The sequence below is a fragment of the Archocentrus centrarchus genome, unplaced genomic scaffold, assembly GCF_007364275.1.
Source record: "Archocentrus centrarchus isolate MPI-CPG fArcCen1 unplaced genomic scaffold, fArcCen1 scaffold_54_ctg1, whole genome shotgun sequence".
NCBI lineage: Eukaryota > Metazoa > Chordata > Actinopteri > Cichliformes > Cichlidae > Archocentrus > Archocentrus centrarchus.
The window spans coordinates 1,590,341-1,617,973 of record NW_022060276.1 but is presented as its reverse complement, the minus strand read 5'-3'; the positions used below and the strand labels follow the sequence as shown (position 1 = coordinate 1,617,973).

General features: G+C 40.4%; 1 pseudogene; it reads left to right on the top strand.

Annotated features, from left to right (window-relative positions):
- The window catches only part of LOC115777480 (cadherin-12-like), a 98,957-nt pseudogene extending 73,368 nt beyond the window's left edge, over window positions 1-25,589 (top strand).
- The last annotated feature ends 2,044 nt before the right edge of the window (window positions 25,590-27,633 follow it).

The following is a 27,633-nucleotide window of genomic DNA, read 5'->3' as shown; positions in this document are numbered from 1 at the left end:
AGCAATTCAACCATAAAGTCCAGATTCACGCAGTCTTCTTTGAACAGTTGATGTTGAGATATGTGTGCTACTCTGTGAAGCATTAGGTGGCTCTTATCTGGGGTGCTGTTAACTTGTGGTTCTGAGGCTGATGAACATATCCTGAGCAACAGAAGGAACTCTGGTCTTCCTTTTCTGGGGCGGTCCTGAAGAGAGCCACTTTCATCATAACATTTGGGTAAGAATCAGATGCATAGCTCTGAGTTGGTTTCAGTCATACTTGTCAAGTAGGAGTTTCTGTGTTGGTCTTGGTGAATTTGTGTCCACTTGTGTGTGGGGTACCACAGGACTCGGTTCTAGGCCCACTCCTTTTCTCTCTTTATCTATTACCACTGGGCCCCATGCTTAGAAAATACAGTATTTCTTTCCACTGCTATGCAGATGACAGCCAGATATATGTGCCTCTTAAAAGGAAGGACTCCTACTCAGTGGCACAATTACTGAAATTCTTAGGTGACATTAACAAATGGTTGGCTCTAAATTTCATAAGTTTCAATGAGAAAAAAAAAGAGAGGTGATGGTTTTTGGTAACAACTCTGTGACCACTTTGGTAGATCTGGGCTCTCTGGCAAAGTACTATGGCTGTAGTCAAGTCAAGCTTTTTTCACCTGAGGCAACTGGCCAAAATAAAGCCAATTCTCCAAAGGCGAGACTTTGAAACAATAATCCACGCCTTTGTCACCACTCAGCTGGATTACTGTAATGCCCTTTATATGGGGCTCAGTGGGTCTGCTATTGCTCGCCTTCAACTGGTGCAGAATGCTGCTGGGCGGCTTTTAACTGGTGCCTGCAAACATGAGCACATTTCACCTGTTTTTGTTTCACTCCACTGGCTGCCCATTCCGTTAGGATCCATTAGGATCCAGACTCATTTGAGTCTGGTGAGCTGTGTTTTTTTTATGTATTCATTGTTTTATTGTACAACACTTTGAACCCGGGGGTGATTTTAAGCACTTATAAAAGATGGAAAATAATTGTAAATACACAGGTTCTTATATAGCGTTTTTCTACTTTTGCTGAGCATCAAAGCCACTCTATACACCAGGTTCCATTCACACAGCACTTTTTTTCTATATCAAAGTGTTTCCATCTAAATTCACACACATTCATACTCTGAGGGGTTGCATCAGAGAGCAACTTATGTTGAGTTGTTAAAATGTAGTTGAAGTCAAAGTTTAGACAAAGCTACTGATTCAAGGGTTTTTCTTACTTTACTAAGGTTAAGACTCAAACTGAAATATCCTACATGCTATTATTTTTTGTATGTTATTCCCAAAGTAGTCATGGTTTGTCTTGAATTACATTTTTATATACGATCAGCAACATCTTTGCTAGCCTAATGATTTCATCTTGTTTACTTTTTTAATCATTCAGTCAACCCTGTGTGACTTTATGAAGAGAGTTGCTCAACAAAGCAAAAAGAAACAATGAAAGTCATTGTTGCAAGCCATGAAGGACAGTCAGTACAGGTAAGTTCAAGAACTTTAATAGGTTCTTGAACTACAGCCACAAACCCCTTTAAACGCTGATGAACTGGCACTTATAGGGCCAGAATTCAGTCTCAGAAATTAACAATGAGCCATTTTTTTTTTTTTTTTCCATGAAGGAGTCTTGTGTTGTTTGACATTCTTTTTTTCAAGAACATGAACACATATGTAGTGGGGCTGTTTATTGCTGTAACTATTGGGGTTTAAAAGGGTGAGGGCCTATAGGTATATTGGTAACCCTTTGCCATAAGTTGTGTTGACTTGTTTATGTATGTTGCGTATGTATGTTCATTTCTATAAAATCATATTTTTTTTAAAAAATCCAAAAAATAAAACTTTACTCTCCAAAGGCAGGTGACTCCCAAAAATGTTTTGAATTGCATTATGTATTTCCTTCTGGTACATTTTAATTGTTTGACAGTCCCAAAATACATGACAGTGATTAGCATTCAGGCGTCCACATTCTTCCAACACGGTGGAGCGTTACCTTTATAATGACATTTCTGGTAAGGTGTGATAAAATGCAGTACCAGTCAAAAGTTTCAGCCATTAATATGAATGGATTGGTGTGTCCAAACTTTTGATTGGTACTGTATGTAATCAGGCTTTTCCAGCCAAACACCCTCTAACTCAGTGAGCTGCTACATTTCCATTGTTACTCCCAGATTGTTATCCACTCTTCCTCCGTTATGTCTAACTCTCATCCATTTCCCATTTTGTTTTTATATAAATGGTTGAATGTGCTTTCATGTTCATAAAGCCCTTTATACAGAGCTGAAATAGTAGCTCTGTCTTTTTTTGAACCATATACCCTGTTAATCAGCTAGAAGTGCTTTTATGGGAATTGGGGTCAGGCTTACTTCAATACTTTTCCACTGAGCATCATATGAACGGTTACACCAGTGTATCATTAGTCTTAATTGTGTTGCCCAGTAGTAATCCCTGAAAGAGGGAAGCCCCCAACCTCCATTTCTTTTTGCCAACTGTAGGGCTTGAAGTCAGATCCAAGGCTTTTTAAGAATGTCTTATATTTAAGACATTCTGTTTGGCATGCTATATGATACTTTTTCCTGACTTCATCTTGTGTTTTACTATTAATTTTATATCCAGATAAATGACCAAAATGACTGCATTAACTTAGGTACAGAGCTTGTTGGCTGACCCAAAAAGATTAAAATATCAACATAACAAGCCGTGCTCTTTCCCATGGATGTTTATACCCTTTATTTATTTATTTTAATTTTTTCTTTTATATGGAGCAAAAGGTTCTAGATATAGCAGCATGGTGGTGTTGTGGTAGCATGTTGCTTCACAGGAAGAAGGTCTTAGGTTCAATTCTACCTTGGCCCGGGCCTTTATGTGTTTGCATGTTCTCCTCGTGTCTGCGTGGGTTTCCTCCCACAGTCCAAAGACATGTAGTTACTGCGGTTAGGTTAACTGGTGATTCTAAATTGTGAATGGTTGTCTGCTGGCGACCTGTTCAGGGTGTACCCTGCCTCTCGCCCTATGACAGCTGGGACAGGCTCCATCCCCCCGTGACCCTGAACAGGATAAGAGGATGGATGGATGGTTCCAGAAATAATGCAAATAATAGTGGAGAGCACCCACAACCCTGCCTTCAGCCTCTTTCCAGCTGAAGGTTTGTTATATAATCCCTGTATTGTTTTAATTATTGTTTGATGTAGACCAAATCTACGTAGAACTTAATAAAGGAAACTCCAGTTCACTGAATTGAATGCCTTTTCTACATTCATACTAATTACCATTGCTGCTATTTTTATCATCTTGAATATGACTAATGATTTGTCATAACAATATTTATGTTGGTGAACCTGCTGAAGGCTTATTACTGGCTGCCGAGCGTACTCCCCAGCCTGAGCGGGGCTCCATCTCCTTTCCTGTGAGGGTCTCTCACACAGGCTGCTCACGGGGGAACCAGCTGGCCAGATGAAAAGCTCTGGTGGGGCAGATGTGGCCAGCGGGCCACCAGTTGATGTTCCAGGATGAAGTGTGAAGTGCACAGGGCTATCCTCTCTGCTCAGGTTAAACAAAATGCTGCAAAACTAATTGGATAGCACTTAAAGGTGCAAATGAGCCAAAGCATATTGGAAAAGCAATCAGAGTTTCTCAAGTCAAAGAAGGATATTCTTCATTTACTGAATATAAAACTGAAAGCAAACAGTAACTGAAGGTGGCAAAAGTAAAGGCTTGGCAGAGCCAAGTATAAAAAGCAATCCTTATTTAAAAATAGGTTCAGTTTGTCCAGTTAATTTTGAACCTCCAAAAATGGGGGACTGTGGTAAAAATTGACTAATCCCTAAACATTTATTAGAATATGTTTGTTAAACTCTTACAATTACCCGATACTCTGCATGTCTCTCTTATCTCGATTGTTTGATTTAAAGTCCTCTAAGTGTGTCCACCAAATAACAGCAGACTAAATTAGAGCAGCTAAAAGTTCAAACACCAGACATTTGTGATGGGGATCCAAAAACACTAGAAGACGAGGTAGGAGCAGCCATTAGAAGCCTCAAAGCTGAAAAATCTCCAGGAATTGACAGCATGCCAGCAGAGCTGTTAGAAACTGCAGGACAGCCACTTACTAAGATTTATACTTGCATATGCAACCACATATTTAGAACAGGAGAATGGCCTGAGGACTTAACAACATTGATAGTTATCCCATTACTGAAAAAGGGAAACCTCAGGATATGCCAAAACTATCGTACAATTAGTCTAATCTGCCATCCAAGCAAAATATTACTGAAAGTTCTGCATAGGCGTCTCCAACCACAGGCTGAGGCATTGCTCGCAGAGGAACAGGCAGGGTTCTGCAAAGGTCACTCAGCAGTTGAACAGATCTCTGCTGTGGCAGGCTGGCAGAGAACCCCAAAGCAGGACTCAATGGGCAAGAGTAAAACTCAAAGTTCAGTTTTAATCTCTTGAATGTAAAAAATAAACAAAGCTGGATGAGTGCCAGCAACAGAGATACAAACTTAACTGAAAACTTGACCATGAGGATAAACGAGAACAAAAGCATGAACGCACACAGCAGGCAGAACGACAACAAGGACGTGACAAAAGAAAAAGCAGACGATAAATACTAATAAGGGGAGTGACAACAGCTGGGAATACAGGTGAACATAATCACACTAATGACACAAGGGAAGCAAAACAGAATACAACATACAGTACAGGAGACTGTCAAAATAAAACAGGAAGCAAGATAAAGAAACAAGGACACAGACTTAACACATAAGGAGTCAAACACACAAAGGGAACCTAAACATGACTGAACAGAAACCCAAACACAACACTCTGGGAGACACTGGGAAAAACTAGACATGAGGCATGAGACAAGGGACTAAGACCAAAACCAGACTAAAACCATAATTCCTTCCCTACTGAGATTAAAAGGAAAAAAACTGAAGTGGTTTGATCATGTAACAACAAACACGAACCTCCAAGAAAAAGCTGAGGGGACACCCTCCACATCAGTGCCTGAGTTGGACTCCCTTTTCGAGTGCTCGTCCATTGTGCTGAAGTGGAATGGTGGTGAACAATGTTTGTTCTACTCCCAGAGCATATAAGGGGCTGATGATGATCATGATGATGTGTGCCCAAAGCAGAGAAGCTCCACTGAACTGCTGTTTGTGACCGGCAGCCAATTAGAAGAATGTTTGCTTAAAGGGAGGTTGTCCTTAAAAGTGAAGAAGGTAAAACTGCTTGTTTTATCCAGAAGATTAACTGAGACACGAAAGCCCTGCACAATATAAAGGACAAACTTTGAATCATAAAAAGCTACTTTATTAGAGCTCAGTAAAAAATGTGGAGCTAGAAATAAGTACTTTGTAGGACGCACCCACAATTGTTGCCTGGTATATTCTTTGAACCTTAACCTGTGACCTACTCAAAGATGAGAGTCAAACTAGTGGTAGTTAGACCATTTTCTTCTACACTGAATGCTTTCAGGACGTGCAGATCACACAGGCTTTCAATATGTTTGATGAGCACATTTGACTGTGACACTAATCATACACAATTTCATGCTGACCCTTACAGACAATCCTCCGCTGTCTGCCAAAGTGTTAGTGAAGGTCAACATCCTAGATGTGAATGAGTTCCCTCCTGAGCTGGCTGTTCCTTTGGATACATTCGTCTGTGAAAACTCCAGAGTTGGACAGGTAAACTGAACTCTGTCTGCTAGTTAGGATCTGCAACACACACAAAGACATTCATCACACTTACCTCCTGGCTGTGGCTCAGGCAGTAGAACAGGTCACCTACTAATTGGAAGGTTAGCGGTTTGATTCCTGGTTGCTCCAGTCTGCATGCCAAAGTATCCTTGGGCAAGTTGCTCTCCGACACAAGTGTTAGAGTATGAATGTGTGTGAATGTTAGACAATAAAAGCGCTTAGATTCATATAGAAGTGCTTGTATGAATGGCTGTAAATGCAAACCTGTTGTATAAGCGCTTTGAGTACTCAGAGTAGAAAAGCACTATATAAGAACTAGTCCATTTACCATTTGTTAAATACACTATACAGTGGTTTGCAAAAGTTTGGGCCCCCCTGATAATTTTCATGATTTTCCTTTATAAATCATTGGTTGTTTGGATCAGCAGTTTCAGTTAAATCTATCATATAGCAGATGAACACAGTGATATTTGAGGAGTGAAATGAAGTTTATAGGATTTACAGAAAGTGTGCAATAATTATTTAAATTAAATTAGGCAGGTGCATAAGTTTGGGCACCCTTATGGTTTTATTGATTTGAATACCTTTATCACTAATTATTGGAACACAAAATGTGTTTTGTAAGCTCATTGACCTTTGACCTACATAAACAGGTGAATCCAATTATGAGAAAGGGTTAAGGTGGCCAATTGCAAGTGTTTCACCTCTTTGCATCTTCTCTGAAGAGTGGCAACATGGGAGCCTCCAAACAACTCTCAGATGAGCTGAAGACAAAGATTGTTCAACATCCTGGTTTAGGGGAAGGATCCAAAAAGCTCTCTGAGATTTCAGCTGTCAGTTTCCACTGTGAGGAACATAGTGAGGAAATGGAAGAGCACGGGCACAGTTCTAGTTAAGGCCTGAAGTGGCAGGCCAAGAAAAACCTCAGATAGGCAGAGGAGAAGGAACAGTCAGAACCCACAGAGCAGCTCCAAAGACCTACAACATCATCTTGCTGCAGATGGTGTCACTGTGCATTGTTCAACTATTCAGCGCACTTTGCACAGTGAGAGGCTGTATGTGAGAGTAATGCAGAAGAAGCCTTTTCTGCACACATGCCACAAACAGAGTCACTGAGGTCTGCTAAAGCACATTTGAAGCCAGCTTCATTTTGGAATAAGGTGCTGTGGACTGATGAAACAAAAACTGAGTTATTTGGACATAACAAGGGGCGATATGCCTCAGAATCTACTGAGACATTCATGCAGAGGAACAAGTACAACGTTCTGGAATGGCCATCTCAGACACAGACCTGAATATTATTGAAAATCTGTGGTGGGATTTAAAGCAGGCTGTCCATGCTCGGAAACCATCAAACCTGACTGAACTGGAGATGTTTTGGAAAGAAGACTGGCCCAAAATGGGCAGCACGGTGGCGCAGTGGTTAGCACTGCTGCCTCACAGTTAAAACAACATTTGAAAGGTCTGGGTTCGATTCCACCTTGGCCCAGGCCTCTGCCTCTCTCTGTGTGGAGTTTGCATGTTCTCCCCATGCTTGCGTGGGTTTCCTCCAGGTACTCTGGTTTCCTCCCACATCCCAAAAACATGCACTTACTGGGGTTAGGTTAATTGGCTACTCTAAATTGCCCATAGGTGTGGATGAGAGTGTGAAAGGTTGTTTGTCTCTCTGTGTTGGCCCTGCAACAGGCTGGCGACCTGCTGAGGGTGTACCCTGCCTCTTGCCCTATGACAGCTGGGATAGGCTCCAGCCCCCCCCCGCGACCCTGAACAGGATGAACGGAAGCAAATGGATGGATGAATGGTCCCAAATACCTTCAACCAGGATCCAGACTCTCATTGGAAGCTATAGGAAGCATTTTAATATACGTGGGCTTTTATTTTGCCTTTTTTCAAAAGCAAAATGGAAGTTAACACTTATCAATATGAAACCAGTGTCATTTTCTAGCTTAGATTTTTTTTTTTTTTTTGCATGTTTAAGACGATAATGATTACACTGGGGAAATTGTTTTCAGTCAGTTGAGAACATTGCAGTTCTTTGGGGTAGTATGCGGTTGTGATCCACAGAACGTGTGTACTGACCAGCACAGACACTAAAGCTTCTGCTGTCCGTGAGATCAGCAGAAGTAATTTAGCCACCAAACAGAATCAGTATTGGTTTAAGCAGGAACTACAGTTCTTTCCAACAAGGAAGTCAACTCCACCAGACTTTGCTGATAAAAAAAGAAATTCTATCAAACATTTATCAACTGTTGCTTAGACTGGTTGGTTAGTTTGTGTTATTGTGTCACCATGGTGTTTAGAGAGTCAGTTCAGATTCATACTGTGTTAAATGTAATCATCACATAAGGTAGACCATCAACTCTATTTTCTATAAGATGATTGAAAAGCATGCTGTTTCCACAAATTAACAATCTTGCTAGTTCTAAAACTAAATGGTTCTCCCCTTGGAGGAGATCATTGACTCATTATCATTCATGTGCATCATCACATGAGCCAAGGTGTGAAAAAAAAGGTGTGGGTCATTGCCACCAGGGTTTTTGGGTGAGACCACTGCCCCATCTTATCATGTGGCCTGTTGAGGCGGGGTTTAAGGGGCCTGGAAGTGAGCCCAGAACTGCATTGTGGGCAGCTGACAGCTGGTGTCACCACCTCTGTTCAATGATAGTTGTTAACAATGAACATAGATGTTCTTTCAAACCTTCTGTCTTCCTTGTCGAAAATGTGAACGTTGCCCTCCTTGAACGAGAGACCTTTATCTTTTAGTTGCAGATTGAGTTTTGTCCTGTTGAGGTGGCTCTTCGATGTTGTGTCATGCAAGTGTCTGCTTGGTTTCTTCAATCTAGAGGTACAAACAGCATACATTATGTTGCTTATCTTGTGTTTGGGAGTTTGTGCTTGGGATTTTCCAGTTTGTTCTTTTTTAGTTTGTGGCTGCTTCTTGTCATTACCAAACTATCACTAGTGCTAAGTGCGGCGCCTGCTAGCAAACTGTGGTTATAGCAATCTGTTATACAGCTGAAATTCTTGCACAGTGAGCCCAACACACACACACACACACACACACACACACACACACACACACACACACACACAGATGTAAAGAGCAGTGGAAGCATGGAAATCATGTCGGTGACAATCCACTCGCTGTTAAAGGATAGTTTTTCTAAATGACATGGATAAGCTCCAGCCCCCCACCCCCACCGTGACCCTGACCAGGAGAAGCAGAAGAGAATGGATGGAAATCTGTCGCAGTATCGAACTTTAATGCTGCTAATGGGGCTGAAACACTCCGCTTACACGGAGACACCTCAGCTGAAGTTTAAACGAAGCAACAAATTTGTGTCTAGAATTTTTTATAATCAAATTATTCTAATTACTCAAGGAATAATTGCTGCCCTAGTCTGAAGTATACTGGGATGTCAAATTATCTGACAAACCTGCTACATAAGGGATGACAATGTTGTCATTCTCTTTCTCCCTAATTGGTGTCTGACTTTTTTTTTCTGCACAACCTTTGCTGATTTGATGAAAACCCATCTGGGACAACCACATGCTTTAAGAGCTTTCTCTACGTGTGTGTCCCTTTTGGAGGGAATGTTTCCTGCCTGGTGTTGCAGGGTTCTGATCACACCAAGTTTGTTTCAGTGGATGGAGGGAGTCAAAGAGCAGGTACTGGTCTGTGTGTGTGGGCTTCTTGTAAGCTTCAGTATTGAGGCTTCCATCTTCTTCAGTGAGACTAGCACAGCCCAGGAACAGTAACCTATTATCCTTGGTTTCATCCCTGATGAATATTCTGTTTTTATCCCCTGAGTTGATATGCTCTTGGGTTTTGATTTTGACCCAGGTTTCTTCCACATACCTGTACCAGTGACTCGGTGCTTTCGTAGTTAAGGAGCCAGGACTTTACTTCTAATTCCTCCATGTAAAGTTTGGCTACAACTGGTTGCACTGGGGAGCACAATGGGTGAGACTGGGAGCCACCAGATGCTTGACATTACATTATCTCACCTGACATTCCCCTAACCAACCATCAGGTTGAAAATGGACGTTTTCAGTGCACAAGTTGTTCTCTGTTGTGTTTCTTGATTGACTAACACTGAGTACAAAATCTCCCTGTTTGCCACCTGACCAGGTGATCCAGACAGTCAGTGCTGTCGACAAGGACCTTCCCTCTGTGGGCCAGAGGTTCTTCTTCAAGTCTCCCAAGGACCTCCGAAACAGAAACTTCACTGTTCGAGATTATGGAAGTAAGTCAAAGAGTAACAGCTACCAGGTCACTGGGAACCCATCTGAGCTTAGAGGTAGGGTGTGGCTAATGGCCACCCCTTTTTATAGAATATTGTCCTGGTGGAACAACTAAATGGAAAAGCTGTTAACAGAAAAACTGTAATTTCAAAAATGTATGATACATAATTTGAAATGAACATGTTCTGGTTTCAGATTATTTTCTTATTTAGCAGTTGGCTTGAACAGAACACAACCCTACGTCAGTCATTTATGACTGTCGAGGTTAAAAAGGTAGTTACAGACCTTTATGGTGAGTTTCAGTTCAGCTGCCTTTAGCATCATTCAGGGTGGAATTCATTTTAAAAGCTTTAGTAATAACTGCTGTGAATGCTCAGTTACAGTTGAAAAGCACTATACAGTAGTGGTATTAATTTAACAATATAGGCTTGTTATGCTAATTATGTGACACAGATCAGTAGAGGTGCACAGGTGCAGCCCTGCACACTCACAGTAAGTGAAAGGGGTCATAGTTAACCTTGTTCTTGCACAGCTTTTACAGTACAGCTTGAACAGTGAATGGTCTACCCTACTTTAATTAGTGAACAGTGAATGGCTACCAGCTGAACAGACGGATGATACTAAGTCATAACATTTACCTTGTTCTTTCTTTCTAAGCTTCTTTGTACTGGACAAATCCCTGAAACCACTATGTAATACCTACAGAGCGAGGGTACCTGGTGAACATAGTGGAAAATTTAGCAGCTAAAGAACAAATGCCTGTAATCATAAATATGAGAACCATCTCAGAGACCTCTTAACTTAACCCAAAATAAAAAAAAAAATCTAGTGGAGACTTGCAGGTCAAAACTGCTTATGACTCTGACGTTTACCTCAGTGAGGCCGGCATGTCGCAAGGTCTGATGTATCCTTTAAAAATATGTGACTAGTTCATTCAAAAAGACAATGAAAGAAAGTTGAAAAAAAATTGTGATATGGGCAAAATAAATAATAAATTTAACCCTAAAATTTTTGAATGCTATAGTGAAATAAATATCTCTGTTGAATAAGCTAGAAGGTATACTTTCAAAATATGACAAAATATTTTAAAACACAGACCAAACTTCTCAGTAGATAAATCCACATGCTGATAATTGTTTTATGATGAATTTGCATGCCAGGGTAGGGTACACTGGGATTGACTATCAGAGGCCCCAGTTCATGAGACCTTCAGCTCTTATCTCCAGTAGAACGTTGACAGCTTCTGAGGGAGTTTGATTCCAAATGGACCATGTTCTGCACCTCCATTGTCGAGACTTCTGCACTGCCTTGGCACACAGGTGTCCAAAGAATAAAACAATTAAATGTGGATTATTAAACATTAGGTCTATCTCTTCCAAGTCCCTTTTAGTAAATGATTTAGTAATTGATCAACGTATTGATTTATTCTGCCTTACAGAAACCTGGTTACAGCAGGATGAATATGTTAGTTTAAATGAATCAACACCCCCGAGTCACAGTAACTGTCAGAATGCTCGAAGCACAGGTCGAGGAGGAGGAGTAGCAGCAATCTTCAATTCCAGCTTATTAATTAATCAAAGACCCAGACAAAGTTTTCATTCTTTTGAAAGCCTGACTCTTAGTCTTGTCCATCCTAATTGGGAAAATCAAAAACCTGTTTTATTTGTTATTATCTATCGTCCACCTGGTCCTTACTCAGAGTTTCTGTCTGATTTCTCAGACTTTTTATCTGATTTAGTGCTCAGTTCAGATAAAATCATTATAGTGGGTGATTTTAACATCCATGTAGATGCTGAGAATGACAGCCTCAACACTGCATTTAATCTATTGTTAGATTCAATTGGCTTCTCTCAAAATGTAAAGGAGCCCACCCACCACTTTAATCATACTCTGGATCTTGTCCTGACATATGGCATAGAAACTGAAGACTTAACAGTATTCCCTGAAAGCCCCCTCCTGTCTGATCATTTCTTAGTAACATTTACATTTACTTTAATGGATTACACAGCAGTGGGGAATAAGTTTTATTACAGTAGAAGTCTTTCTGAAAGTGCTGTAACTAAGTTTAAGGATCTAATTCCTTCATTGTTATGCTCTTCAGTGCCAACACAGTGCAGAGCAGCTACCTAAACTCTGCTCCCAGTGAGGTCGATTATCTCGTCAATAGTTTTACATCCTCACGACTTTGGATACTGTGGCTCTTCTGAAAAGGAAAGCCTCAAATCAGAAGTGCCTGACTCTGTGGTATAATTCCCAAACGCACAGCTTAAAGCAGATAACCCTTAAGCTGGAGAGGGAATGGCGTCTCACTAAATTAGAAGATGCTCATTTAGCCTGGAAAAAGAGTTTGTTGCTCTATAAAAAAGCCCTCCGTAAAGCTAGGACATCTTACCATTCATCATTAATTGAAGAAAATAAGAACAACCCCAGGTTTGTTTTCAGCACTGTAGCCAGGCTGACAAAGAGTCAGAGCTCTGTAGAGCCGAGTATTCCTTTCACGTTAACTAGTAGTGACTTCATGGATTTCTTTACAAATAAAATTTTAGACATTCGAGAAAAAAATTATTCATAACCATCTCAAAGATTATTCTTCATGTTCGGCTGTTTTCAGCACTGCTGGTATTTGTTTAGACTCTTTTGCTCCAGTTGATCTTTCAGAGTTAACTTCAATAGTTACTTCCTCCAAACCAGCAACATGTTTATTAGATCCCATTCCTACTAGACTGTTCAAAGAAGTCTTTCCAATTATTGATGCTTCAATCTTAAAAATGATCAATCAGTCTTTATTAGTTGGCTATGTACCACAGACCTTCAAGGTGGCTGTAATTAAACCTCTGCTTAAAAAGCCATCACTGACCCAGCTGTCTTAGCTAATTATAGGCCAATCTCCAACCTTCCTTTTCTCTCAAAGATTCTTGAAAGAGTAGTTGTAAAACAGCTAACTGATCATCTGCAGAGGAACGGTTTATTTGAAGAGTTTCAGTCAGGTTTCAGAATTCATCACAGTACAGAAACAGCATTAGTGAAGGTTACAAATGATCTTCTTAGAGCCTCTGACAGTGGACTCATCTCTGTTCTTGTCCTGTTGGACCTCAGTGCAGCTTTTGATACTGTTGACCATAACATTTTATTACAGAGATTAGAGCTTGCTATAGGTATTAAAGGTACTGCACTGCAGTGGTTTGAATCATATTTATCTCATAGACTCCAATTTGTTCATGTAAATGGGGAGTCTTCTTCACACACTAAGGTTAATTATGGAGTTCCACAGGGTTCTGTGCTAGGACCAATTTTATTTACATTATACATGCTTCCCTTAGGCAGTATTATTAGAAAGCAATGCATCAATTTTCATTGTTATGCAGATGATACTCAGCTTTACCTATCAATGAAGCCAGATGACACACATCAATTAGTTAAACTGCAGGAATGTCTTAAAGATATTAAGGCCTGGATGACCTCTAATTTCCTGCTTCTAAATTCAGATAAAACTGAAATTCTTGTTCTCGGCCCCACAAATCTTAGAAACACGGTGTCTAACCAGATACTTACTCTGGATGGCATTACTTTGGCCTCCAGTAACACTGTGAGAAATCTTGGAGTCATTTTTGACCAGGATATGTCCTTCAATGCACATATTAAACAAATATGTAGGACCGCTTTTTTGCATTTGCGCAATATTTCTAAAATTAGAAACATCCTTTCTCAGAGTGATGCTGAAAAGCTCATTCATGCATTTATTACTTCTAGGCTGGATTATTGTAATTCATTATTATCAGGCTGTCCTAAAAGCTCCCTGAAAAGCCTTCAGCTGATCCAAAATGCTGCAGCTAGAGTACTGACAGGGAATAGAAAGAGAGAGCATATTTCTCCCATATTGGCTTCTCTTCATTGGCTCCCTGTTAAATCTAGAATAGAATTTAAAATCCTTCTCCTCACCTACAAGGTCTTGAATAATCAGGCACCATCTTATCTCAAAGACCTCATAGTACCATATCACCCCAACAGAGCACTTCGCTCTCAGACTGCTGGCTTACTTGTGGTTCCTAGGATACTTAAGAGTAGAATGGGAGGCAGAGCCTTCAGCTTTCAGGCCCCTCTTCTGTGGAACCAGCTTCCAGCTTGGATTCAGGAGACAGACACCCTCTCTATTTTTAAGATTAGGCTTAAAACTTTCCTTTATGATAAAGCTTATAGTTAGGGCTGGATCAGGTGACCCTGAACCATCCCTTAGTTATGCTGCTATAGGCCTAGTCTGCTGGGGGGTTCACATAATGCACTGTTTCTCATTCACCTTATTTACTTTGTTTATACTCCACTCTGCATTTAATCATTAATTGATATTAATCTCTGGCTCTCTTCCACAGCATGTCTTTCTCTCCCCTCAGCCCAACCGGTCGCGGCAGATGACTGCCCCTCCCTGAGCCTGGTTCTGCTGGAGGTTTCTTCCTGTTAAAAGGGAGTTTTTCCTTCCCACTGTCGCCAAGTGCTTGCTCATAGGGGGTCGTTTTGACTGTTGGGTTTTCTCTGTATTATTGTAGGGTCTTTACCCACAATACAAAGCGCCTTGAGGCGACAGTTTGTTGTGATTTGGCGCTATATAAATAAAATTGAATTGAATTGAACTTTTGCAAAACAAAATATCTGATGTTCTGCTTTCTTAAACTAAATATACACTGTATATTAACAATAGGATGTCACTCAAGTTCATATGCATGTGAAGGCAGACGAGCTAATATTTTTGGCAATATATTGTGTGCCTTGGTCCTGATAACAGTGAGGTTCATGACCTCAGTGTTTTATGATTCTCTCAGTTTAAACTTAATGTAAGACTTATCAATAACTTGAGTTATAAACGTCAATATTTGACTCAAGTGGCTATTGAACGATAAAGAAGCTGAATTTAGATATCTGTCATATGTACATAACCAATCATTTTAAGATGAATATTTTTGTTTGTTAAGCCACAGTGACCTATTCAATCATCCACAGCCATTCTATGCAATAATGCAGAATCCCACTCTGTCGTTCCTACAGACAACACCGCTGGCATTGTGACTCGGCATTCAGTTTTCCAGCGTTGGCTGCAGGATGTCTATGTCCTTCCTGTTGTTGTTGAAGACAGCGGGTACCCTGCTCAGAGCAGCACAGCCACACTGACCATCCAAGTGTGTTCCTGCAAGGCCATAGGATCACTGCTGACCTGTTCACCAGGGGCCATATTCCTGCCTGTGAGCCTCAGTGCTGGAACTTTGATGGCTACTCTTCTGTGCATTGCTTTGCTGATTGGTAAGCTAGTCTCTCTGCTCTTCTGTCTCATTGTAACATTGTAACATTGTAACACGTACAGACACCCAAACACTTAGGAACAATGTAATATGCACCCAAAAATTGTTGGTTTTAGTCCTAACTGCAGTTAACATTAAGCAGCCTAATGATTTATCCCTGTGTGTTTCAGGGTAAGCCTTTCTTTTATAGCTTAGTGATTTTAATTAATATTGGCACAACAGATTATAGTTTAAAGTGTGAAATAATTTATGTTCTTGTCATTGTTGAGGTTTTTTTTTTTTTTAACCACCCACCAGGTCACAAGCAAATGCCGTGACGTTTAGGGTTTAGGGTTCGGGTTGCATTTTATCCACATGCTGAACGAGCATTTTTAGAAACTAGAGGATTTTTACCTTAATCACCAACTCCTGTTTCTGCCTTACTATTCTTTGCCATAAGCTCTCTATCTGGGTATGCCAAATTAAGTGAAAACTCTATGTGAATATGAGGAGCTGAAATGTTTCAGGGTCTTGATGACAAAGGGGACGATATCACTAAAGAAATGCACATTGTTTAACAGTAGAGGGCAACAGCAACCCTTCATAAGCCCCTTATCACTGTTCATCTACTTCTTTTTTCTCCTGCCTTGTCATCTGCGTTCATTTTTCCTTCTGTTACAAAGGCTTCCAGTTACATAACCGCCTGTCTAACTACAGTTAAAACAGACAGGGCCATGTGTACACAGCTCACTGTGTGTGTGTGTGTGTGTGTGTGTGGTGTGTGTGTGTGTGTGTGTGTGTGTGTGTGTGTGTGTGTGTGTGTGTGTGTGCATACTTCTCCTAAGTTATGTGTGTTCCATTATGGATAAAGCAGAAATTACATAAAAGCATCTGAAATCAGTCTTTGGTTCCTGTTGTGTTTTCTGACAGCACATCAGAGGAGGACTGCAGTCCTCTGAGGGAATTATAGTTACTTTAGGAGCAGAAGAATAACTGCAAGAAAGCATAAAGCAAGAGAGGGAATGATGGGCTAATAGCAGTGATGGGAAGTTCGGCTTATTATAAACTTCATAGCTGCTTTTTTTGTGCATCTGTCCTGTTAAAAAAACCTTCTTGGGTTTATTTAACATTTTAAATAAATTTTTAATGGAAGATGGGACAAACAAACACACTGACTTATGTTGCTTTGTGTTGCAGTAGGACAGGTTATAGTTGCAGTTTTGGGGAGAGCGGTGGAGCCCAGACTCACCGGGGTCAGTAGACCTGGCTTGCCCTCTCTCCTCCAACTGCACCAAGGGCTGGACAGTTATTATATGTCGGTGCAGGTTTGTGTTGGAACCTGCTGTAAGAATAGATAAGCGTTTAACTGTTTTTCTATGTATCACAATTTGTTGGAAGTGTTCATCATAAACATGCACATTTCAATCAGATTGTAAGCACAAAACATACTCGTACATACCCAAACCCTCCAGGTGAGGAAAGCAGGTAACGCCTGTTTCCTGACGTCACACACACATACACACACCCCCACACACTCACGTGATGCTAAAACAAAAGAGCCGGCAGGAAGAAGGAAGTCAGACTCTCACTCGGACACACACACGTGTGTTGGCTGACTGAGACGCTCCCTGCAGGTACAAAGATCAACTACAGGTTTCTGTGTCTTCTTTTATTTAACGGTGGTCTGAACACCTGCTCTCACTGTAATTTGTAAGATGCTGGTGTCGGTCCAGGGTTATTATAGTTAACGAAAACGAACGAAATAACGAAAACTGAAATTGAAAAAACATTGTCGTTAACTGAAATAAATAAAAACTATAATTAAAAGGAAAAAACGATAACTAATTAAAACTGAATTGTGAGTTTACAAAACTAACTAAAACTAACTGAAATTAACTTGTTTTTTGGGGGGTTTTTTTAAGCCTTGTGGATTGATATGAAATCATTGTTTCCGCTCTCCGAGTTTAAGCTGGGAGCGCCACAGGACAACTGTGTGAGTGCGCATGTGCGTGCGCTCACCGCGCTGGTCCGCAAAGTAATGGCTGCGGTCTGCAGAGAAAGCGGCAGAGTCCCGTATGGAGGCTCTTTGAGTACAAACACCTGCACACGACCACAAGGTAATTAACACACACAATCCAGCTACACAAGCATAAATGCGGACATGAGGTCGGACACTTCCGTAGGTTATATACAAAGACCCTGCAGGTTTAATTAGCGAACATCTAACCAAGCTAGCTCCAAAACAGAAGCAGCTTCAGGTGGTGAGAACATCAGGATGCAGCTGGATTTGACCTTTGACTCCTTCAAAGAGTTTGTTTTTGTTTAACACCACATGTAGGCGTTATTAATCTGCTGCACTGATGCTGAAGTTTATTGTGGAGTTTATTGTAGAATTTATTGAGTTTGGGAATTCATGTTTTTCTTTGTTTCTCCCTGTTGATGTTCATGTGTGTCCTTAATATTACACAAATTTAGCATGTCTTGTGAACAGTTGGTTGTTGACTATATTTCTTTAAACTGTATCTTTTGTCAAGTTTTCATTACACAATAGTCACTTTTGCGCCTTGAATCTTGCACCTGATCAGGTATGAAAATACTAAAACTAATACTGAAACTAACTGAAACTAACTAAAACTAAGCATGAAACCAAAAATAAAAACTAATAAAAACGAGCAAAACCACTCTGAAAACTAATTAAAACTAACTGAATTAGAGAAAAAAAAGTAAAAACTAACTAAAACTAAACTATAATGTAAAATCCAAAACTATTATAACCCTGTGTCGGTCACACTGAAGCTCAGGCAGCTGCAGGTGGAGCGTCATCAGGGTCAAACAACTTTTTTCAATAGTGGCAAAATCCCAAAAGCAGTCACTGAATTCCCGAGCAAGGGTTGTGATGACTGCTGCATACTGCTTTGGCTAAGGCTCAGCTGCCCTGGACTTGCTTCACTTCTCAGCACGGTCACTCTCATAGATTGTCATATGTATGAGCATGGTTTGTCCCGTGGTGTGTCTTCACATTATGTTCCTCAAACACAGCAACAGTCCCAAAATCAGGCAAGCAGTTATTTTGGTTTTCAGTGAAAAAAATTGTAATTTCCTGTTACAAAATACACTTCTATTACACAATGCTGCCTCCTTGATTTAAAAAGAGGAACTACAGGCCAAAAATAACACATTTTTAGAGAAAACATCCAGGCCACATAAAATCCGAGCTCGGGCTGCTGTTGGCCTATGGGCCCGACTTTGGACACGCCTGCTTTAAGCGATGCAATTATTCTTTGACAGCTTTCTGGGTGTACATAAACACATACAGCACGTTGCTGTGCACATTTTCTAGCTACACTCCTAGACCCACTGGTGAGGTAGATTGAACACAAAAGGTTAGAAAACTACTTAAGAGTTTGTTCAGTCCAGCTGCAGCTGTCGTTAAGCTACTTGGTTGTGGTGAGAGTACGCAGAATCAAGCTGACTGATGTCAGGTTGATTCACCATACAGGTCAAAAGGATAAATAAGTAAAAAGGTCTAAAAGTCTAAAAATGTCATTAAAAATTATTGGAACACAGAATCTGTTTTGTAAGCTCATTGACCTTTGACCTACATAAACAGGTGAATCCAATTATGAGAAAGGGTTAAGGTGGCCAATTGCCAGTGTTTCTCCTCTTTGCATCTTCTCTGAAGAGTGGCAACATGGGAGCCTCCAAACAACTCTCAGATGAGCTGAAGACAAAGATTGTTCAACATCCTGGTTTAGGGGAAGGATCCAAAAAGCTCTCAAAGATTTCAGCTGTCAGTTTCCACTGTGAGGAACATAGTGAGGAAACGGAAGAGCACAGGCACAGTTCTAGTTAAGGCCCGAAGTGGCAGGCCAAGAAAAACTCTCAGATAGGCAGAGGAGAAGGAACAGTCAGAACCCACAGAACCCACAGAGCAGCTCCAAAGACCTACAACATCATCTTGCTGCAGATGGTGTCACTGTGCAACTATTCAGCGCACTTTGCACAGTGAGAGGCTGTATGTGAGAGTAATGCAGAAGAAGCCTTTTCTGCACACACGCCACAAACAGAGTCACTGAGGTCTGCTAAAGCACATTTGAAGCCAGCTTCATTTTGGAATAAGGTGCTGTGGACTGATGAAACTAAAACTGAGTTATTTGGACATAACAAGGAGCGATATGGTGGAAAAAGAACACAGCACTCCAAGACAAACACTTGGTACCCACAGTAACATTTGGTGGTGGTTCCATCATGCTGTGGGGCTGTGAGGCCAGTGCAGGTACTGGGAATCTTTCTTGAGAACAATGTACAAGAATCAGTGACAAAGTTGAAGTTGCTCCGGGGCTGGATACTTCAACAAGACAATGACCCTAAACACTGCTCAGAATCTACTAAGACCCCACACTCCCATCCAGCTACTGCCCAATCTCACCCATAAATGTAGATCTTAAAATAATTTGCAGTCTTTGCCAGAAGAGTAGAAAATATTACTCCACTCATAATGGATCCTGATCAAACAGGTTTTATCAAAAGTCGACATGCAGCCAATAATACACACAGACTAATAAATGTAATAGATTACTGTTCCATCAACAAATTAGAAACCACAGTTGTCTCTTTAGATGCACAGAAGGCATTTGACCGGGTTAACTGGAAATCTTTATTAGCAGTTATACACAAATTTGGATTTGGTTCATCCTTCATAAACTGGATCAGAACACTATACAGCTCTCCAAATACACTTGTTAGGACAAATGATCTTAAGCTTCAGTCTGCAGAGGGGCACCAGGCAGGGCTGCCCACTCTCTCCCTCACTTTTTGTCATCTTTATTGAGCCACTGGCAGCAGCAATTAGACAAAATGCAAATATTAAAGGAATTCAAACAAAAAATACAGAACATAAGATAAGCCTTTATGCTGATGATGTATTACTTTTCCTTGGGAATGCAGAGGTTTCTCTCTTGAAGACAATTGAAATATGTTTCAAAATGGATCAAACCAGGTTCACTAGACAGCCCATGGTGAAATAGCAGTGAAAGCCTTTGTTCTTAGCCTCATAGAAGAGTGCACAGTTTTTTGCGTGTTCTTCTCTGTATTGGCATGTTGAACTAAATCAGCATGGAGAGCACATATTTCACACTTGCAAAATGTGAAGAATGCCTTTGTGTCTCCCATCTGACCTCGGATCCATTCTTTAAGTGCGCCCTCTTTCTCCCACTCTTTACTATATTTTTTATATACTTAACCCCACTTACTGGAGCTCATTCTTGCGCTGCCTCCTCACTCTGGGCTGTTATGAGTGTTTGTTTGGGTGTGAGCCGAAGGGGGCAGGAGCGATAAACAGGAAATGGGTGCTTGGAAGGGACAAACTACCTGCCACTCGTCTTTTGCTTTATTGTGGGGCGCCGAGAGATAATCAAGGAGTTTCACTCAGAAGGAAAGTCAAGCCCAAATAAGCAACTTGACGTTCAAAGGTAGGCCCAAAAGAACGCAACCTGCGACTCACGAGATTTGCAAGTGACTTTAGAAAAAAACAAGCCAAGTCACTTATAATAAGCGGACTTGGCAACAGTGCATGTCCCATAAGCAGGACAGATGTAGTGCATTGTACATGACTGGCTCCTATTTTGATTGACGCTTCATTCGGCCAATCATGTAACTTGCTGCACCAAACTCAACAGAAAAGCTACGTGATGCCCCCTGGTTATTATTGGCTCTGGAAAACCCATTTCTTAATGTGATTGGCTGAATGAGGTGTCAATCATAAAGGGAGGGTCTAGCCGTCCATATAAAATGCACTACAGCAGGGCTCCTCAAATCCAGGCCTCGAGGTCCAGCGTCCTGCAGGTTTTAGATGTGTCCCTGATCCAACACACCTGAATCAAGTGGTTGAATCACCTCCTCAGTATGCAGTCAAGTTCTCCAGAGTCCTGCTAATGACTTCTATATGTGACTCAGGTGTCTTGGATCAGAGACGCAGGACAGGGGCTCTCGAGGCCTGGAGTTGAAGAGCCCTGCACTACATACATGGGTTTTCCAGAGCCAACAATAACCAGAGGGCGTAGTTTTTTCAGGTGATTTTGGTTTGGCCAGGTAACAGGTTAAAACGTTCACCGCTACGTTTAATGTCGGTCTGTTTGTTACAAAATATCTTAATTAAAAACAAAGAGAGATTAACTAATTGTGTTTCATGTTATTTTGCTCAATTTCAACAACACAGCACAGCTCAAAAACACTGCTTATGACCGGAGATTTCATTTATGCTACATGAGAGCGCATTCACCTCCAAAACACAGTGGTTGCCAAGGGGACTGAGGTTTGAGGAAGTTTGGTGGTTATTTCTGTCCAGAAGTTTTGTGTTGGTCGACAGAGCCAGAATGCATGGAGGTGGTCATCAATTATGTTAAGTGTACAGTGTGTGCAAACATCTCAGTTCCTTAACAACAAAAATATTTTTCACATTGTCAAGTGATTCTACTTTCTGCCTTAACTATATATATATATATATATATATATATATATTAGGGGTGGGACTTTAACGCGTTAATTTCGATTAATTAATTATGGGGAAATTAACGCGTTAAAAATTTTAACGCATTTTAATCGCACTTTGCACCGTGGAACGTTTCTCAGTGCGCGAGTTCCCGGCATACAGATTATATCGACGCACAATGTCCAAATTAGGGGCCGGCCCACGTCTTTCGCAGCCCACGAACATCACAAAGGCCGGAAGTGAGCAGCTAGCCTTCATATCAGCTGCCGTCACCTCTGCGTAGCTCATGTCGCCTCGCAACCGTGAGTGTGAAGCACAGCTGTGTAAAAGCAGCTGGTTAAACGGAGAACGAACTTTTTCTCCTTTTTGTGGTTTAATTTTAAGTCTTTAATTCAAAATAAGCTGTTAAAAAAAGCATAACACATTTCAACATCAAGGAATACAGCTGAGAGAATGATTAATTTCCAACTATAACAAGTGAGACATTAATGTTGAATAAAACTATCCAGTTATGATGCTTAACTTTAATTTCAGGAGTTTGCTTATCACAGGAGCACTTCCACCCTTCGTTGGTCTGTGTAGTAGACTGGTGGGAAAATAAACAACATTTTGAAGTTTAAGCTTATGTATATTGATTCATTCATCAACTAAACTTAAATTAATATTTCTCATGTCAAATATTGAAATGCGATTAAAATGCGATTAATTTCGATTAATTAATTACAAAGCTTGTAATTAATTCGATTAATTTTTTTAATCGAGTCACACCCCTAATATATATATATAAACATTATATATATGCATATATATATATATAATGTTTTTGTCATAGTACCAGCAAGAATTTAAAACTACTTTCACCCCTGACTACAACTATAGCAAGACTGTATGTATGTGTGTGTATATATATATGCATGTATATATGTGAATATGCATGTATGTGTATCTATCTTCTCTTCCTTCCTGCCTGTCAGATCTGGCAAGAATAAATAAAATGAAAATAAAATACAAACATTAAGAAGAATAGCCTATAGAAAACTTAATACAGCTCTCCTTGTAAAAGCAAAGATCATCAATCTGATTGCAAAACCTGTCAGAGATGGCAGGCAAAAAAAAAAGAAAAAGAAAAAAAATCTACTAAGGCGTTATTGCCTTCAGCCAGAATCCAGACTCTCATTGGAAGCTATAGGAAGCGTTTAGAGGCTGTTATTTCTGCTAAAGGAGGATCTACTAAATATTGATGTCATTTTTCTTTTGGGGTGCCCAAACGTATGTACCTGCCTAATTTTGTTTAAATAATTATTGCACACTTTCTTTAAATCCTATAAACTGCTAAAATTCATCTGCTATATGATATATTTAACTGAAACTGCTGATCCCAACAACCAATGATTTATAAAGGAAAATCATGGAAATTATCAGGGGTGCCCAAAGTTTTGCAAACCACTGTATATCAGGACAAGATCCAGAGTATGATTAAAGTGGTGGGTAGGCTCCTTTACATTTTGAGAGAAGCCAATTGAATCTAACAATAGATTAAATGCAGTGTTGAGGCTGTCATTCTCAGCATCTACATGGATGTTGAAATCACCCACTATAATATTTTATCTGAACTGAGCACTAAATCAGATAAAAGGTCTGAGAAATCAGACAGAAACTCTGAGTAAGGACCAGGTGGATGATAGATAATAACAAATAAAACAGGTTTTTGAGTTTCCCAGTTAGGATGGACAAGACTAAGAGTCAGGCTTTCAAAAGAATGAAAACTTTGTCTGGGTCTTTGATTAATTAATAAGCTGGAATTGAAGATTGCAGCTACTCCTCCTCCTCGACCTGTGCTCCGAGCATTCTGACAATTAGTTTAAATGAGCCAACACCCCCAAGTCACACTAACATATTCATCCTGACTTTTAGCTTTGTTTTTTGGTGGTCTGGGAGCAGGCACCGACTCTATGGGGATGGGGTTTTGGGGGGATGGCAGGAGGAGAGAAGCTGCAGAGAGGCGTGTAAGACTGCAACTCTGCTTCCTGGTCTCAACCCTGGGTAGTCAGGTTTTAGGAGGGTTAATAAATTTGGACAGATTTCTAGAAATGAGAGCTGCTCCATCCAAAGTGGGATGGATGCCATCTCTCCTAACAAGACCAGGTTTTCCCCAGAAACTTTGCCAGTTATCTATGAAGCCCACGTCATTTTTTGGACACCACTCAGACAGCCAGCGATTCAAGGAGAACATGCGGCTAAACATGTCGCTCCTGGTCTGATTGGGGAGGGGCCCAGAGAAAAAACTACTTTGTTTTGGCAAAGTTACACACCGAAACAATATTAAGTTTAGGCAAAAGAGCCTGAGAGCATGGGTTGAATTTCAAGTTTGTCTTTTTTCATGCAATTGTCAAACCTGTACCTCTACATTTTCTGCTTTATCTTATTACATTACTCACATCCCTGAAAGTGCTATTATGTTATTAGTCAATGCACATGTTCCTCCTGTCCAAACTACCTATGAAGAAATTTTACAGTCAAAGGTTGGCTATAAGTTTTGGATGTGGTACAAATTTTGTGTTGCACATGTTTCTCTCCCATTGATTTTAAGTAAATTTATTCATTTATTTCTGTGATATAGTTTAGAACAATCAGAGCATTTAATAGGTTTTAAAGACTTATATAGGCAAATAAAACTCAGTTTAGTTTTTATTTGGCTATGTCCGTATACTTTGACTGCAGAACAAAATCATAGTGTCAAGCCAATTGATCATATGTATTAATGCCCACAACATGGACTACAACAAGGAAAAAATACTTCAGCTAGAGTGAGGGTGAAATTCCTCAGAAATTTACTATATATATATATATATATATATATAGAGAGAGAGAGAGAGAGAGAGAGTAACAATGCTGAGAGGTTTTTAGTGTCTTATAAAATATCAGTTTAACAATATTATTATTCTGTCTAGTAACTTTTCCCTAGGACCATACACCATAAATAAGCAAATGTACATGGCATGATATTCAATTTATCCCATGTACATTTGCTTCCATTTCTATAACCTTAACTATGTGGTCATCATTTAACAGACTCTGTAATTTTAAAAAATTTACACATGGTTTTAAAGCAAGTCAGAAAATAAAGTAACCATCACTTCATTCTATTTTCTGTCTTGCAGTTATGTCAGCATTATACATAGGTCAGAGGCACCATCAAGTGAAAGACACTCCGATGACATCAAAAGAAGATATCCGCGATAATGTGATTCACTATGACGACGAGGGAGGTGGCGAGGCTGACACTCGTGCGTTCAACATGGGCACGTTGCGCAAAACACATTCACAGAGCACCAGCACTCACGTCAGCAATAAGAAGAAAAATGGCTATGGTGATGGCATTCTGCTGCATCTTAGCAGCCGCTGGGATGATGTCAGGTCACCCGACATCCATCAGCAAACAGCCAGTGTTGTCACCTCCATGAACAAGGCTCCACTCTCTTGCAATGGCAGGGCGACCCAAGGCAATGCTGAAATGATCGGAGAGTTTATTGAACAACGGCTGGAGGACAGCCAGCAGGGGTACTCTGCCCCACCTTATGATTCACTGGCGACCTATGCATACGAGGGTGATGGCTCAGAGGCTGGTTCACTCAGCTCCATAGAGGAGTCATTTGTAATTGACAATTTAGGAGATTTTAGCTCCCTTGGTGACTGGGGACTCCCATTTAAAACATTGGCTGGCATCCTTGACAAACAGCAACCTTCCCTCAGTAAGGATTAGCTCATTTTATATACAGCACTAGTCAAAGGTTTGGACACACGTATCCATTCATATCAATGGCTGTGTGTCAAACTTTTAACTGGTACTCTGTGTGTGTTTGTGTGTGTGTGTCTATATATATATATATATATATATATATATATATATATATATATATATATATATATATATATATATATATATACACACACACACACACACAATTTTTTAACATGACAAGCACTCACTAGAATGATGTCAGAATGTTTTAAGAAATTTCTCTGTAGTTCTGGACTGGTTACCTAGAGGTACCAGATAGTACCTCAAAGTGCGCTACTGTATGTTTACATGTATTTACATTCTTTTTTACTGAATAAAAAATATCTAAAACCAAACATGTTCACATGGACAGTCTCCCTGTCACCATGCTTCCACATCATCCAGAGGACCACATTATTAGAACAAGTCTTCATATTTGGAATCAGACAAACAAACTGTGGCCGTGAATCAGCTAAACAAGAAAGTTTAGAAAGAAATCGTCAGTACTTTTGACAAAGCTGCTTCCTCCTGTAGATTTAGTCCATTTCTTTTACGTCTCAGCTTTGCAACCATGGTACCCATGGGCCATAAAGAGGTTAGGTACACCTTACACTAGGTGAATTGGCAAGTTGTATGTGCTGATCACTGTTGACCCATCTAAGGTTAGAGTGGGGGTTTGTTTAGCTACATAATAAAATGGCAACACTTATGAAAGTAGATAATGTTACCTTTCAAATTAAGTGCCATACATCAATTTGGCATTAACATTTTTCTTTTAAAAAAATTTTTTTTTCAAAAAAAGAGGTAGGAGGAAGCAGCTGCTTATTAATTCCTACACCTAACTTGCTCATCCTTTCTATCTTTTCTGATTATACAGATGTGCCTATCTTATACACAGTCACCTATTATATTATCTTTATGAATTCATCTATAATTATTTAGCTATACCTAGCCAGAAGTATTGCTTTTTGATAGTATGTCATAATAATCAGTTATCAATATTTTTTATATACAGTACATCCATGTACATTTTTAACACCTACTTCATTCATATGGTGCTTTATGAGTGTTGATTTATATATTTTTTAAACTGATTTACATTAGCACATCTTTTCAAATTCTCTAAGTTATTCTACAAATTCACTCCACAGACCGCTCTGCACATGCTCCTCATTGGTGTCCTTTATGTTTTTGAAAATTTATCTCTTTCCTCAGCTCATAACTTCAGTCTGTGAACAGTTTTAATGATTTATGGTAACATATTATTTCTTGCTGTGTACAGTATTTTACCAGTTTTAAGTTTTATCAGATCCATAAATTTGAAATAAGAGTTTGTGTGCTCCTAATATCCAGTATTATTAGCTATCCTTATTGCTCTTTTTTTTAATGATGATGTAGATCCATCCATCCATCCATCCATTCTCTTCCGCTTATCCGGGGGCCGGGTCGGGTGGGAGCCTAAGCAGAGAAGCCCAGGCTTCCCTCTCCCCAGCCACCTCGTCCAGCTCATCCGGAGGGACCCCAAGGCATTCCCAGGCCAGCCGAGAGATATAATCTCTCCATCGTGTCCTGGGTCTACCACGGGGCCTCCTCCCGGTGGGACATGCCCGGAACACCTCACCCAAGAGGCGGCCAGAAGGCATCCTCATCACATGCCCAAGCCACCTCAACTGGCTCCTTTCGATGTGGAGGAGCAGCGGCTCTACTCTGAGCCCCTCCCAGATGGCCGCACTCCTCACCTTATCTCTAAGGGAGAGGCCAGCCGCCCTTCAAAGGAAGGAAGAAGCCTTCCGCCACCTGGCTACGCCTAGAAATTCTGTCCATAAAAATTATGAACAGAATCGGTGACAAAGGGCAGCCCTGACGGAGTCCAACACCCACAGGAAACGAATCTGACTTATTACCAGCTATACGGACCAAGCTCTCACTGCGGTTGTACAGAGATTGAATGGCCCGCAACAACAGGCCAGACACCCCATACTCCCGCAGGACCTCCCAAAGGATACCCCGAAGGACACGGTCAAATTCCTTCTCCAAGTCCACAAAGCACATGTAGACTGGTTGGGCAAACTCCCACGCACACTCGAATATCCTTGAGAAGATCAAAAGCTGGTCCAGCTTTCCACGA